A 16,483-nucleotide genomic window follows, 5' to 3' on the forward strand; every position below is an offset into this window, starting at 1 on the left:
AACGCCAGAAACTGGTTGCCTCTTGTGACGCTGTGGTGATCGCTGGATGCAGACAGGGCTGGAGAAAAAGGCGCAAGGTCTTCGGGACTTGGACTTTAGCTGGTAGTTCTCCCCGGGGTAGCTTCTTTGGGCTCCGTGTCACAGCAAGATTCTTCCCAAGTTCAAGCCCTAGGAGCATCTGATTTTCACCCCTAACAGTAGCAGCAAAAGATGAGAGATTGGACCTCCTTGGTTCCGTCTGGTCCTGTATCACTAGAAGTGGGCCGTCCTGTGTGCTTAGTCTGGGGAGCATATTCAGTTTTCTTTGCTTGGCTCTGAGTTGTAAGCAAAGGCAAAAATAGGGAAGCTGGCGGTTGCGGACCAAGTTCCGAATGTTCTGGGCTGACTGTAGCTGCAGAGGTGCGGGTGTGGCCTCCTGGCGTGGTTGCCACGGAGGTGGTGGCTCAGAGCTCTGCTGTCATCTCTGATCTGGTCATTGTGTTTGTATATTCAGTCCCTCCAAGGTAACGCCTATCCGCTCTGGGTGCTCACCTGAATACAGTGGGAAGAATACAATTTCCTTCTGGAAATTAAGTACAGAGTGTGTACTAGGTGCTCTGGATATGAATTTTGCTTTGTCCCCTTTCCAACGGTTGTCCTGTCTGCCCTGAGCGGGTCCTTTAGTTGGTTACATGCTTCATGGCCAAGTATCCCAGCCTCCCCCATGTGCTCTTAACCAGAAAGCTTCCACTTGCTCAGGCAAACGGATACCTACCTCCCATCAGCTTGCCTTGGACAAACAGTATGGTCCAGGAGCCAACGTGGAGCTGTTAAGTGCTTGTGATCAGGAAAACATGCGCCAGTTCAGTATGAGTGAGTCCCAAAGGACTGGAGGGCAGTGTTAACCGGAGCCCTGGGACACCCAGTTCCTGTTCCCATAGGAGGGACCGTTTTCCACAAACCTACCTGACTTGGGGCCAGGCCTGCCAGGGGGCAGCCACATATTCAGCACACGAGTTTTGACCTGATGTGACTCCCACCTGGGCCAGTCCAGCCCCCCTTAGGCAACCTGCTGGACTCTGCTCCTAGGATGCTGACCTTACAGGGAACACCCCATCAGCACAGCACCCGCAGCCCCAAACTCCTGGACTCAGGGGTCCTCCTGCGCAATCAGGCCTGCAGGCGCACCCCAGACTTCCCGGCACGGCCACCTGAATGAGACCCATAGCTCTGCAGCGTGTTTCTCTTCTGCAACCATTTGTACGCGTTCACCTCCAAAGACACGGTCACTCAGAAGTGAGCCGCTGCCGTAGCGTACGTTGGCAAGTTGTTTCTGAAGCAGCAGAAACCCCTTCAATGCTGTCTGCTTTCCTCCTCTCTCCCTCCCACCCACACTTTAATTTTAAAGTGCTTGCTTCCATCCCAGCCAGGTTTCTGGGCCAAGGAAGGCAGCTCCATTTGGGGGCCGCTGAGAGCCCTGTAAGATAGAGCAGGGGAGGCCAGAGGAAAGACCTGAGGGTCTCATGTTTGCTGAGAGGAGACTCACAGCCTCTGGAAAACTTTTAACTACTTATAGCATCTATTTGAGCAGAGAGTTCAGGAGACCATGCGGCAGAATGTAGGGCTGCACGCTGCTCCCTAATAAAACTTCTAGGAGTTTGCGTGTGGCAAATAAAGCCCTCTGGGCAGTCGCTCTCAAGGGCCATCACAAATGTCATCATTCCCAGCAGCAATTTCCCTCCAGCTTTTACAAGTGAGGTGATTTTCTTGTGTTTGATCAAAATAAATTGAAATGTGGTTTCCAATGAAGGCATCACACGCGCGGAAAAGGGGCTTGCAGGCAAGACCTGGGCACGCGTTCCTTCTGAGACATCCTCTCGAGATCGTCTCATAGGACAGAACCAGGCTAATGAGGGTTGGGCCTTGGGAATGTAATAGGGAAGAACAAATCTGACTCCATGTTGGATCTGTTTCTTTTACTTTAACCTTTGTATTCTATTGCTTTTGCTTCGGGCTAAGAATGTTGCCTGTAGCCTGAAATATACAGGATAGCCTGTTCTAAAGGCTCTGACCTTTATGAGTATAACAATTTTCCATTCATATAGAGATAAAAAGTTGCAGAACAGAGAATAACATTTGTCATGTTGGAGGTTTGTAGGAACATGGTGACCCGACCTACTGTGCACAGCCACAAGAACAAAGGATTCCTGCACCGAGATGTTAGCAACGACCACCACACCTGGCCTTTAAAAATGCTTTGCTGAAACCCTCTGGAGAGTTTGGGGCTTTGGGGACACAAGTCACCCGTCTCCTTGCATGGCTCTGCAATAAACTTGTCTCTGTTCCAAACTCCCAGGTTTCAATTTGTTTGGCCTCACTGTATGTTGGGCACATGAACTGGTGATCGATGACAGGAATAAGAAACTAAGAGGAAGAAACCTAAATTTTGCAGAGAGGAAAAAAAAAAAAGCATACAAAAAAACCAGAAAAATAAATGTACAAACAAAAAACATACAAAAAACGAATATACAAGCAAACACACACATTACATAGACCCAGCAGCCAGGAGAGGGGTAGAATCTACACTGTGTGTGGCCAGCCAGGCTGGGTTTGTAGTCCACGCAGAATCCTTCGCAACAGCGCTCTGCTCGCCCCAACCCACTGCTACAGTGGAAAATCTACCAGGAACGCCAGGGAGAGGCTGACTTCTCCGTTTTCTCTCTGGCTTTTATTCTACCACATTCCTGAGCTGAAGAAATGAGGCTGTATTCACTTGGGCCGCTTTCCTGCAACAAGGTGGTTGCAGATAAGGCACACTTCCTCCAGATGGCAACTCTCTGGGGTCAGCCGTCTTTCTGCCTGAAGCAAAGTGCTTTACAATTTATTATTACGCAGCAGTGGATTAAAAACAAATAATTCAGCTAATCTGTATTATGTTTTTCTTCGAGGGGGGGGATCTTAAATACAGGTAAAGCTCAAACAATCAAAGAAAACCCAGAGAGATACTGCAGAACTAAGAAAAGACTCTTGAACAGAAGGTCATTACATAAGGGGAAGTTTGCAGATAATTCCAGGCAGAGTTGGAGTACTGGCTACTCGGATTTGCTCCTGTGAAGCTGGTGTCTATTTTTTACACGTAACATTTAATTGTTTTTCTTTAAGAAAGGATCAACATGTTCTTAGAGTAATATGAAAGAAAAAAACCCAGAACAGATTACATCTAAAAATTAAAATGCTCCTTGCGACTTTATACAGAGAAATATCTGTTAGAGAATGTACTTTTAGGAAGGCATCTCTTAAAACTGCTTTCTAAAAGACCTCACTACCTTATCAGCACTTCATTAGTCTAACATTTATAGGCAATATAACATATTATTTGAAATAGGCAATATTTCAAAATTGTAAAACATAAAATAGGTTCAGGCATCTGACATTTGCATATAAATAGAAAAGACCTCAGATTCATGCTAGTAGGGAAAAATGATTTTCCACATTTTTCACATAATTTTCGCTAAATTAGTCTTTAAAAATGTCCTTGTTATGTAACTTGATTTTTTTACTTCCTATTTAAACAATGAAAAAAAGGGTTTTTTTTCCCGAAAGAAATAGCTGCATGAGGCAATTGAACTCAATGAAAAGCTTCATTACTTAACCCTAGACCGGTATAGAGAAGCCCATGGAATGAAGGTTTCCCTGGCCTATACTCACTGATTCACGCCCATCCTCTCTAACAGAGTCTAGTGGTCCAATAGGGACCCCTGCTTCCCCCAGGATAGCTCAGTGCTTTCTGGAAAGTTCCCTGCAGGTCCGGCATCTATGGGTTGAAACAACTTGAAGTCCAAGAAATGTTTCCCAGTTTACCCCATGCTGTCTTGGGAGGATTCAGCCTGCTCTTGGTCAGTTGGTTTGTTTGTTTTTTTAATTGAAGTACCGTTGATTTACAATGTTGTGTTAGTTTCAGGTGTACAGCAAAGTGATTCAGATATATATCTATATATAGATATATAGATATAGATCTTTTCTTTTCAGATTCTTTACCCTTATAGGTTATTACAAAATATTGAGTACAGCTCCCTGTGCTATACTGTAGGTCCTTGTTGTTTATCTATTTTATATATAGTAGTGTGTCTATGTTAATCCCAAACTCCTAATTTATCCCTCCCTTTGGTAACCATAAGTTTGTTTTTTATGTCTGTGAGTCGGTTTCTGCTTTGTATATAAGTTCATTTGTATCATTTTTTTAGATTCTCACAGACATAGAGAACAGACTTGTGGCTGCCAAGCGGGAGGGGGCTGGAGGAGGGATGGATTGGGAGGGTGGGGTCAGCAGATGTAGGCTATTATATATGGAATGCATAAACAGCAAGAGCCTAGTGTATAGTGCAGAGAACTATATTCAATATCCTGTGATAAACCATCATGGAAATGAATATATATACGTATAACTGAATCACTTTTCTGTACAGGAGAAATTAACGCAACATTGAAAATCAACTAAACTTCAATAAAAAAAATTTTAAACGATATCTCATTCCCTCAGTCAAGTCACCTCAGCACACAGAAATGGATTTCTCTCTTGAAAGTGGTTCTCAAGCACTTTACAGTAATAGGGGAACTTATGACCGCTGCCCTGTCTCCACCCCAGACGTGGTTGAGAATCCGCAGATGGAGCCTGGGGGCTTCAAAAGAGGGGAAAGCTTTGCCTGGTGATTCTCAGGGTTTAATAATCAAGTCTTTGTGGCTGTAAATGGCAAAACAGTGAATCTGGATACGGGGTTTAGAGCGATGCTTGCAGGGCAGAAACTGCCTCTGTGTTTTTTAAAAACTAGATTTGATATAATTATTATCAAAGACTGATTTCGTCTAATGATATTAAAGGCCTACGGCTCTTAAAATCAGCTTTATTATGGAAGCTGGAAAAAACCACTTTGCTGTCTTGAGAGTAAAACTCCGTATCTTACCTCTGCAGTTGAGCCAGGCTTCTGGATTTTTGCAGCACGAGAACCACAGGAAGAGAGGACCCTGGGCACCCAGCAAGGTAGCAGGGCCCATGCGAAGCCAGGGAGTGTTTTGGCTTTGGGTCCCAGATGACATCAGGGTCTTTGCTAGAGGCCGTCTAGGTTAAGCTGTGAGCCAGGTCACAGCTTTGCCAATGCATCCACCCCATGACTTACTATTCCAAAAACATTACTTTGCTAAACGTGTATGTCCGTATATGAAGACAGTGGAGAGCTGGAAGATACCGCGGTGGTTAATGGAATGTGCACATTGTCTTACATTCATTTTGGGCAGCTTTTTCCAAAATAATACTGTTATGATACTTATTTACATTGAAAAAAATAATTCCTCAAATCAACATTTCAAAGATAGTCTCGTAGTGTAGAAAATACTTGCGATGCAATTTTGGTGGGAAAAGAAGGATACAGATTCTATTTAAGGCATCCCTCTATGTAAATCAACTACTAGCAGAAAATAGGCCATGATTTCCAATTGCGGTTTTCTCTGGGAGACTAAAAGTAAGTATGCTATGTCTCTTTGTTTATTCCTTCCTGGATTCCACTCCCCCCAAACACAACGGATGTGTATCATTTTCTAATTAGAAATCTAGATACAGCCTTCATCTGTTTTTTTTAAAGGTAGAGAACCCCAAGGGTGTCATTCATTTCAGATTTTTTTATTTTCATTTTTTATTTTAATTCTTGTTTTTTTAATTGAAGTACAGTGGATTTACAATGTTGTCTTAGTTTCAGGTGTACAGCAAGGTGATTCAGTTATACATCTATATCTATATCTTTATCTATATCTATTCTTTCTCAGATTGTTTTCCCTCAGAGGTTATTGCATTTCAGGGTGTTACAGGGAGGATGACACTTGGACCTGCAGAAGATCGCCATTCCCTCTGACAGGTGTGTTTCCTTCTCCTACTGAATCCACTCTTCTTTCTCTGCTGAGAGACATGGCTTTCCTATCAGACGGGGAAGAAGAATTAGGAAGGCAAAGATACACCATGGCCCCCCAAACACCAAGTCCTTTTTCCCCTGAAAAAAAAGCCTTAAACACATGCCTGTGTGTCTGTCCAAGTATCATAAATTCAGTTTGCCAAAGCCTCTGGGTTCGGCAGGCTGGACCTCTTAGAAGTACCAGGCGGGGATTTACTGACACATTTCCGGTGTTGGTGGAAGTCTTCCCAACTTGGGGCCTTGCTGAACATTTGATTTTATTATTTCAGCTTTACTGAGATATGACTGACAGATAAAACTGTACATGCTTTTTTTTAATTGAAGTGTAGTTGATTTACAATGCCATGCCAATCTCTGCTGTACAGCAAAGTGACTCAGTTATACACAAAGAGGCATTCTTTTTATAATATTCTTTTCCATTACGGCACAAATGAACCTATCTACAAAACAGAACTTGCACATTCTTGAAGTGTACAACGTGATGATCTGAGTTAACGTGTACTTTGGGAAAGGATTACTCCTCGGGTTACTTAACATACCCATCGCATCCTTAGACACTTTTTTGGTTTTGCAAACACTGACTAATTTCACTTAGCGTAATACCCTCGGGACTTCCCTGGTGGCACAGTGGTTAAGAATCCGCCTGCCAGTGCAGGGGACAGGGGTCCGAGCCCTGGTCCGGGAGGATCCCACATGCTGCGGAGCAACTAAGCCCACGTGCCACAACTACTGAGCCTGCGCTATAGAGCCCGCGAGCCACAACTACTGAGCCTGCACTCTAGAGCCCACGTGCCACAACTACTGAGCCTAAGCGCCACAACTACTGAAGCCCGCGCGCCTAGAGCCCGTGCTCCTCAACAAGAGGAGCCACCGCAACGAGAAGCCCTCGCACCGCAACGAAGAGCAGCCCCCGCTCACCGCAACTAGAGAAAGCCGCGCACAGCAACGAAGACCCAACGCAGCCAAAAATAAATAAATAAATAATACCCTCAAGGTTCATCCATGTTGTTGCATATGGCGGGATCTTCTCATTTTTTTAAGGCAGAATAATATTCCATTGTATGTATACACTGCACCTTCTTTATCCACTCATCTACTGATGAACCCTTGGGTTGTTTCCACATCTTGGCTATTGTGAATAACTCTGCAATAAATATGGGGGTGCAGATGGGGGCAAGGCAGTAGAAAATGCGTCTTCCGCCATTTTGTTGACCTCACTTGTTAAACATTTGAGTGTTTGAGCTGGTCACGTACACCTAGTGTTCCATTACAAAGACTGTCATTATAGAAAGAAAACAGAAGTTACATTTTTATGCTATGTGTAGCATAGACATTTCAGTACATGGGAAAAGCTCCCTAGTTCATTTCTTCTTATCTCTGACCCTGCCAACATCTAACTTTGCTTATGACTCATGAGTAATGATTTATTTCAAAAAATATAAATCAAGACACTCATAAAACAAGAGAAATTCCATCTGAAGGCTCAAGAAGACCAAAGTGAAATATTGACTCAAGCTTTCTCGGGCTCTTACACACATCCACACCCCAGCCCCGCCTCCACATGTCTTGTCATATGTGTGTTTAAAGTTGTATTGGAAGGGGATGAACTAAATTAGTTTTTTGTTTAGCCAAATGGCTCTGGCATGAATTATGCATCATCCATGTAATGTACAAAACCTAAAAGCACAAATGAGTAAATGTCACTCCTGAGTTTCCCTCAAACAGCACTGATTCCAAGCATACTATGGACACAAACACTGCAACTGTTCTTTTAAATGTCAAAGAATGCAAGATTTATTCTCCGTACATAGAAATTTGTCTCTCTCTGTCTCTCTCTTTCACTCTCTGGGATTTCCATGAAATATTCATGAGGATTAGCATTAGTAAATGAGTTTAGAAAATTCAGTAATTTTTGTCCTATGATGTCTAAATGTAAGTAATCAGTTTGGTGGAGTGACTTATGAACTAAATTATAACCCACCAGCATTGTAGAAAAAGGTAATGTGTTGGGCTTCCCTGGTGGCGCAGTGGTTGGGAGTCCGCCTGCCAATGCAGGGGACACGGGTTCGTGCCCCGGTCCGGGAAGATCCCACATGCCGCGGAGCGGCTGGGCCCGTGAGCCATGGCCGCTGAGTCTGCGCGTCCGGAACCTGTGCTCCGCAACGGGAGAGGCCACAGCAGTGAGAGGCCCGCGTACCGCAAAAAAAAAAAAGTAATGTGTTCACTACTTCTATAAGGATCATCACTATCTAGCAAAATAATTACATTAAACCAGGTTTATATGAAACAGGACTTAAATGGGAATTCTAAGTCCTTGGCTTTGCTGAGAGTACTGAAATGAAAAAATCCCGACAACTGGGCGATGTTTATTATCATAGGTTTAAGAGTCAAAATGTCAGGCAGTGACTTATTATTTTTTTTCCTTAAGGATTTTGATTGTTCTGAGTTCCATTCCCTTGGGACGGTGATCTCTGAGAAAATGGTATCAACAGGCAAGATAGCTGGTGTATTTAACAGGGCAAATGCATTTTGGAAAACAGGTTCAGTTGCAGTGATGCATATCCCTAGAAATGAAGTGATGATGAGAACCCAGACCAACAAGTGCCCCAGAAACTAGTTATGGACAGAGGCTGTTTTTTTGTTTGTTTGTTTGTTTTTGTTTTTTTTTTTTTTTTGCGGTACGCGGGCCTCTCACTGTTGTGGCCTCTCCCGTTGCGGAGCACAGGCTCCGGACGCGCAGGCTCAGCGGCCATGGCTCACGGGCCCAGCCGCTCCGCGGCATGTGGGATCTTCCCGGACCGGGACACGAACCCACGTCCCCTGCATCGGCAGGCAGACTCTCAACCACTGCGCCACCAGGGAAGCCCTAAGACAGAGGCTGTTTTTAGCAGCAAAGCCTTTTTTTAAGGAATTACGTCCACCTGAACATTTGTAAGGGCAGGGATTAGACCATGCCCTGGGCATGAACCTCAAAAGTCAACATCATCCTTTGCTTTTCCATCCAATGAACTACTGCTCCTTCTTACAAATCAGTTATTGCTCTTGTTTTTTGGCCAAGAAGGGAGTGATGGGGCAAACTGTGTATATGTATGTGTTTGGGGGGAGGGAGGTGTTGGTCCATGTTTTCTTTTTTCTTTTTCTTTTTTTTAAGGGGATTGGGAATCAAGGAGCAGGGTTGTTTGTTTGCTCGTTTGTTTTTTAGACGTGTGGCTTTCGGGATCTCAGTTCCCTGACCAGGGATTGAACCCGTGCCCTCAGCAGTGAAACACAGAGTCCTAACCACTGCACCGCCAGGGAAGTCCCCAAGTCCATGTTTTCTTAATCCTGTGCTTTTCACACATGACTATCCTAAGTAGCGAAACTCAACAGAGTAAGAATCAGTATGGATCAAATTCTCTTTCTTGCAATGTCCTTTCCTGTTGTTCCTGCATATGTCCTTGCTCTCAGCATCTTAAGTCCCAGCCCAGCTTTTACACAAGCCCGCTCTGATTCCTGGCTCTCCCCTTTCCCCTGAAGTCTTCGAGTACTTTCAGTTTGTACTACATCATTTAGGAATCAAGTACGTGCATTCGCTGGTTCAGTGTGAGTCTTGTTTTCCAGATGCAGTTACGACTGACCTCAGTGAGGGGAACACTTCCTGTATTCCTTGACTTCGTATCTATCTGGGTAGGTAGGAGGCACTGGAAAAATGGTGTTTATTGACTGGTTAGAACTTGATATACTAATCAGACTGACTTGCAACTGGTTTTCATTAGCCGGAAAGGATCTGATAACTCAAATCTACCCAAAGACACACACCTTCAGGACTGTGGCCAGGCTGAAAGCCAAGACACTGAGCTGGGGATGAGTGGTGGGGCATGGACAGAGCCCACAGCGCCTTCTGACTGTGACCCACCAGGATGCTGTGGGTTCTTCTATGAGCAAAGGTGTTCACCTGACCCAGGGTCTGTGTGGTGGTTCTATCATTAGTATTAACAATTCAAAAGGACAGTTAAAAGTCAGAAAATCAATGAGACACATTGTGAGATGTAGGGTCCAGTGTTTCAGTGCCTGAAATGATGACAAATTCAGACATTATTAATGGGATAGAAAATAAAAGCAATCAAAACTCTGCCCATTGGCAGAGATCCGGCAGGATCACAGAGGCTTGCCAGGGTAGCTCAAGATTCTGGATTCAGGGAAAACAACTTCGAACATAGCCTTAAGTTTTAGGACGTTGTCTGGTGATGCCAATGATGGTGTTACATCTAGAACCACAAAATGTCGCAGATCATTCTCGTCCTCTGTTAACCCTCGACTCTCTTTTCTCCTCCCTCCCCCTCCCTCCTTTTCTCTCTTCCCCACCCCTTCTCATTCAATAAATACACTATGTTCCTTCTTCTTATTTCTTAATCTTCCCCCCCCTTCCTAAGTCCATCTCCTTATCTCTTTTTTCGGAGGTGATATTGAATTTGGTTTTTGTAGTTTTATTTATACTCAGGAAGAGTCACCCTTTTTAGTGCACTATTCTGAGTTTTGATAAATGTCTATAGTTGTGTAACCACGATCACAATCCAGAAATAGAAAAATTCCATCACTCCCTCCAAATTCCATTGGATCACTCTGTACTTAACCTCTAACCCTGGCAGCCACAGAGGTTTTTGTCCTTTCAGTTGTCCCTTAGTCAGAAAGTCCTATAAATGGAATCCTATAGTATGGAGACTTGAGTCTAGTTTTTCTCAAACATCAAAAAGCATCTGATCTATGTTTTTACATGTATTCCTTTTTATGGCTGAGTAGTATTCCATTGTCTGCATACAGCATGGTTGGTCCATTTAGTGAATGAAGAAGATTTGGGTGGTTTCCAGTCTTGTGTGATGGAGAATAAAGCTACTACAAATCTGAATCTACAGGGTTTTGTGTGATCACAGTTTTCATTTCACTTGGGTAAATATCTGAAGTGCGATTTGGGAGCTGGAGGGTATGTGCATGTTTAAATGTATAGGGAAATGCCAAATTATTCTCCAAAGTGGCTGCACTCTTTTGTATGCACTTCATGTTGTTATTAAAAACAGCATTCTAATACGTGTGTAGTACTTTTTGCATTTTCTTCCTTCTTTCCTCCCTCCGTCCCTCCCTCCCTCTCTTCTTTCTTTCTATTTTTAAAAAAATTTTTTATTGAAGTATAGTTGATTTATAATGTGTTAGTTTCAGGCGTACAGCAAAGTGATTCAGACATATATATATATATCTTTTTCAGATTATTATTTTCATATATATATATATCTTTTTCAGACTCTTTTCCCTTATAGGTTATTACAAATTACTGAGCAGAGTTCCCTGTGCTGTACAGTAGGACCTTGCTGTTTATCTATTTTATATACAGTAGTGTGTATACATTAATTCCAAACTGCTTATTTACTTTACCCCTCCCCTTCTTTCCTTTTTGGTAACCGTAAGTTTATTTTCTATGTCTGTCGGTCTATTTCTGTTTTGTATATAAGTTCATTTGTATCATTTTTTTTTAGATTCCACATATAATCGATATCATATGATATTTGCCTTTCTCTATCTTGATAATTTCTAGGTCCATCCATGTTCCTTTGAATGGCATGATTTCATTCTCTTTTATGGCTGAGTAATAGTCCACTGTGTATATCTACCACATCTTCTTTATCTGTTCTTCTGTCAATGGATACCTAGGCTGCTTCCATGGCCTGGCTACTGTGAACAGTGCTGCTATGAACATTGGGGTGCGTGTATCTTTTCGAACTAGAGTTCTGTCTGGATATGTGCCCAGAAGTGGGATTACTGGATCATGTGGCAACTCTATTTTCAGTTTTTTAAGGAACCTCCATACTGTTCTCAATAGTGGCTGAACCAATTTACATTCCCAATAGTGTGTGGTATTATCTCACTGTGGTTTCAGCTTGCTTTTTTCTAATGACTAACAGCGATGAAGACTTTTTTCATGTGCATCTTCTTGATTGGTCTCCAAACAGTTTGGTCATTTTTATTAGGCGTTTTTTGCTTTCCTCTGATTAAAATTTGAGAGGGTTTTTTAAAAAATTTATTTATTTATGGCTGTGTTGGGTCTTCATTGCGGTGCACGGGCTTCTCATTATGGTGCCTTCTCTTGCTGTGGAGCACGGGCTCTAGGCACATGGGCTTCAGTAGTTGTGGTGTGTGGGCTCAGTAGTTGTGGCTCGCGGGCTCTAGAGCACAGGTTCAGTAGTTGTGTCGTGCGGGCTTAGTAGCTGTGGCGCACGGGCTTAGTTGCTCTATGGCATGTGGGATCTTCCTGGACCAGGGCTCGAACCCGTGTCCTTGGCAGGTGCATTCTTAACCACTGTGCCCCCAGGGAAGCCCCTGGCCTCGTGATTTTTAAAGGGTCCCAGGGACACGTCTGTGCAGCAGGCTGTGGCCCCTCGTTGGCTTACCGAGCCCTCCCCACTCCTGTCTCCCTTCTACTAACCCCATCCTGAATCGCAACCTCACCCTAACCCTAAAGTAAAATTCACCTCTTTCCCTTTGCAGGGATGGTGACTCCTTTCCCCTCTGCTACTCTGCAGTTCAGCTCACACCACGCCCTGAGCCTTGACCCTCAGGATCCAAATTTGGAAAAACCTTCTTGCAAGTTCTTGTTAAATTCCTAAACAAAAATATGATTTTTCTCCAATCTCTCCCCAGGGTAGGGAGCAGAGGTGGTTTTCCTTTTCTTTCTTTCTTTCTTGTTTTTCCCCAAATACATTTGTAAAGTGCAAAAGAGACAGAAACAAACAGATGACTATTTCCTAAATCAGGGTCAGCAAACTACAGTCCTCGTGTAGAATCCAGTCACCTGATGTTTTGTAAGTCAAGTGTGTTGGACACAGTCACACCCGTTTGCCGATGTGCTGTCTGGGGCTGTTTTCCTGCTGTACCTGCAGAATGAAGTAGTTGTGACAGTCTGGTCTGAAAAGCCTAACATATTTACTCTCTGGTCCTTTCTAGAATAAGTTTGTTGACCCTCCTCTAAACTAGGATCTCAGGATCTCCTGGGTTGTTGATTCTGGAAGACCAGGGTGTTAGGGCTCATGTAAAACAAAGGATTAACCTACAGGCTGAAATTTACTCCTTGTGAAATTGATTTTGATCAATTCCAGTTTAAATGCTTTCATGTCTTTGACCTATATAGATGCTAAATGTCAACCTCAAGAACTGGATAAACTAGGCAGACCACACTCAAGAATCTCAGGATATTGTTTTGGAAGAGATTCCCCCCCAGTCCTTAGCTCTCCCCAGGACACATGCAGGCTCACATCATCAACATTAATATTCTTCCACCCACTGATCTTATCCTAACAACTGGCTTAGCAAACAATACTTTTCTTGACGAGCGTCTCACAAATGAACTTGGCTATATCAGCTCTTAGCAGCACATAAAATTGTGCATGTATATTTACTCAAAAATGTGTTCACAATGGCTTTAAAATGATTACTACCGCCTCAATCTCAAATGCCACCCTTTTACCTTATTTTACCCTATTTATAACTGCCTGGAAAGATTTTTTAGAGGACTTGCATGTTTATTGGGCCAGAAAAAAAAAAAAAAAAAAACCTGGCACCACATACATGTCATCTATCACCTTGCGTTTATTTCTGTTGTGAATGCAAATCGTATCAGAGTAATTTAAGCTCCTGCTGCAGTGGTAAAGTCGAAAGAGAGAAATAGGATTGTTGTCTTTTCTGTTCTGCCTGAAGAGATGCAAACACATCTGGTGAAATTTAAGGATACAAATGAGAAAGTACCAGGGAAAGACACAAGAACATGTAATATTAAATAGCAAAGTAGGTAAGATGAAGAATATGAAAGAGAGTAAACCCAATCAGGGTTCCTACCTGGCCAGGTATGCAAGGGGCTGCAGTAATTCCTGAGCTAGAAACTCCCAGCTGGTCCAGTCTTCAAGGGCAGGATGGTGTGAGCAAGCGGGGGTCACCCGCAGCCTGCTTCGGGGGCTCAGGAACAGGGGATGTTGAGGTCCCTGCTTTGACTTCTCTCAACCTCAGAGAACAGAGGAGGATTCTGGCTGTTGGCTAACTTTCCCCCAACATCCAGGTAATGAAACCGACATCACTATGTACTTCCCATTAAATACTCACTCCGAGGAGGTGACACATCAATCCTCATGTTTTCATTTCCAGACACTGAAACCCACAGAGCTGAAAGAACTCACCCAAGATCACAGTACTTGTAAGGGAGCTTGGATTTTAATTTTGGGGAGGGGTAAAAACAAAAAAAGGAGTTTGCCCTAGGGGCTCATCTTTCACTTGTGGGAGCCTGATGGGTGTAGCAAGAACAGGGATCATAGGGGGTCTGTTTGAGGATCATCTCTGCCTCTTCCCAGCCCTGCGATCTTGGGCCAGGTGTGTACTTCCTGTGTGTGCCCGTCCCTCATTGGTAACATGGGTGCAGGGGAAGTTTCGTTCCATAGGTGCGTGTGGATTAATTTAAATGAGGTGCTATGCACGCAGGTCTGCTTGGTGGTCTCAACCCCTAAATAAAGGGTCTGTGACTCTCCCTTGGATGTAAACGTCACTGCACTCAAGCTTGTATCCCTCCCAGGGCCAAGGACTGAGCCCCTTCTAAAGCTCGCTGGATTGAGCTGGATTTGCATTTCAGCCCACGGGTTATGGTTTCACATCAGGCCCTGAGTTAGTGAAGGGCACACACTTGTCTCTCCTTTTCTTTTATGATGGAATCTAAGACCCCAGCCCTCTCTGAGAAATTCTAACAAAATGGCACACGCTTTCTAAAAATGTACAGGTATCATTATAGGTGAAGCTGGAGTGTTATTTCACAGCCAGATTGGGGATCTTGGAAACAAAGGCCTTTGTGGACGTCAAGGACCCTAAACTCTCTGGGACGATCCTTGTTAAGTCACGGGTGCCTCTGTACTCCGGGCTCTGCCACGTCACTGATCGTCCCAATACGGTGCGTCCCTGAACGTAGTTCGAAGTTGCGAACTTTCAAAGATGTGAACGTGCATTCCCGTGTCCAATCACGTAAGTTAGTTCACCTGTTGGGTGTATATTGTCACGTGCGTGCATCCTCTACAAGTGGTTGTGCTTTTGTGTACTTTACTGTACAGCACTGTATACAATAGCACAGTATCTTTATTTCCAGCTAGATTTGCAAGAGGATGACTTCATTGAACTCCTCGCTGTGCAACACGAGAAGCTTACTGATGAAGACCTGATGGAATTGGAGGCCCAGAGAAAGGATGAAGAGGGACAAGAGGAAGAAAAAGTAACTGAAGAACCAAAGAGATTCACAACGCAGGAAGTGGCAGGGGATTTTCTTTATTTGAGGAGGCACTGTTAGATTTTGAGGCACAGGACCCGAACGTAGAACGGTACATGAAGGTTGCAGCTGCCGTTCAGAATGCAATCCAGTGCTACCGTGTCATCTACGATGAGAAAAAAAGAGCTACTACCCAGACATCACTGGATCGTTTTTTCAAGAGGGTGGATAGACTTGAATCCAGCAAGGAACCAGCACCTGAGCCATCAGCGTCAGGCGTGAGTGCAATTGCAGCTCGCCCTCCGTCCCCTATTGCTGACGGTCCTTCAGCTCTACCATCTCCCACCTCCTCTCCCTCCTCCAGTCAGTAACTCTTCCTGCCTGTTCACTCGATGCCAGCCCCTGTGTGCCAGCTGTTGTACGGCACTACTGTACTTTTCAAGGGACTGCACTGTAAGATTTAAAATGTTTAATATTTGTGTTTATTTGGCTTTTATGCAGTATTTGTATGAAAAGTATTATAAACTTATAACAGTGCAGTAGTATAAAGCCGATTGTGTTAGTTGGGTACCTAGGCTAACTGTGTTGGCCTTAAGAACAAACTCTCGGTATGGAACTTGTTCGTATGTAGGGGAATTACTGTAATTCAAGGAGGCAGATGTCATGCGACCCTCTACTGAGAGTGGATGTGAGATGGGGAAGAGGAAACCAGAGGTGAAGATGCTCAGGGCTGTATCTCTGCAGGTAGAGATGGGGTTGCAACTCAGCCCTTCTGACTCCATGCCCCAAACAGGCTCCCAGCTGCCAGGTCGTAGTGCCTTTTAGACATGGGAAACACATGCACCCAGATGCATGGATACACACACCATGCACACCCGCCACGCACACACATGCCACACACATATACACTCGCATGAATAGGCACATTCACACGTACACATACACCACACACTCCCAAACATACACACACACCCTGCGCCTGCATATACAGCACACACACACGCACGCACATCATATACGCTTTCAGACATACACACACACATGCACAGATTTACACACATACACATAAATACAACACACACTCATACACTCACGAGCATACTCACTATACATTATACACACACAGAAACTCGTTTCACACGTGAAACACATATACATAGAGGCACGCACGCGCGCGCACACACACACACACACACACTCCTAAAATGGCAATGCACTCCTCTCTGGATATGTGAACATAGCGTCCCATTTTGTACACTGATTCACACCCAGGGTCGAGGGA

The sequence above is a fragment of the Grampus griseus genome (genome assembly GCF_964374135.1).
Source record: "Grampus griseus genome assembly, chromosome: 12".
Classification (NCBI taxonomy): domain Eukaryota; kingdom Metazoa; phylum Chordata; class Mammalia; order Artiodactyla; family Delphinidae; genus Grampus; species Grampus griseus.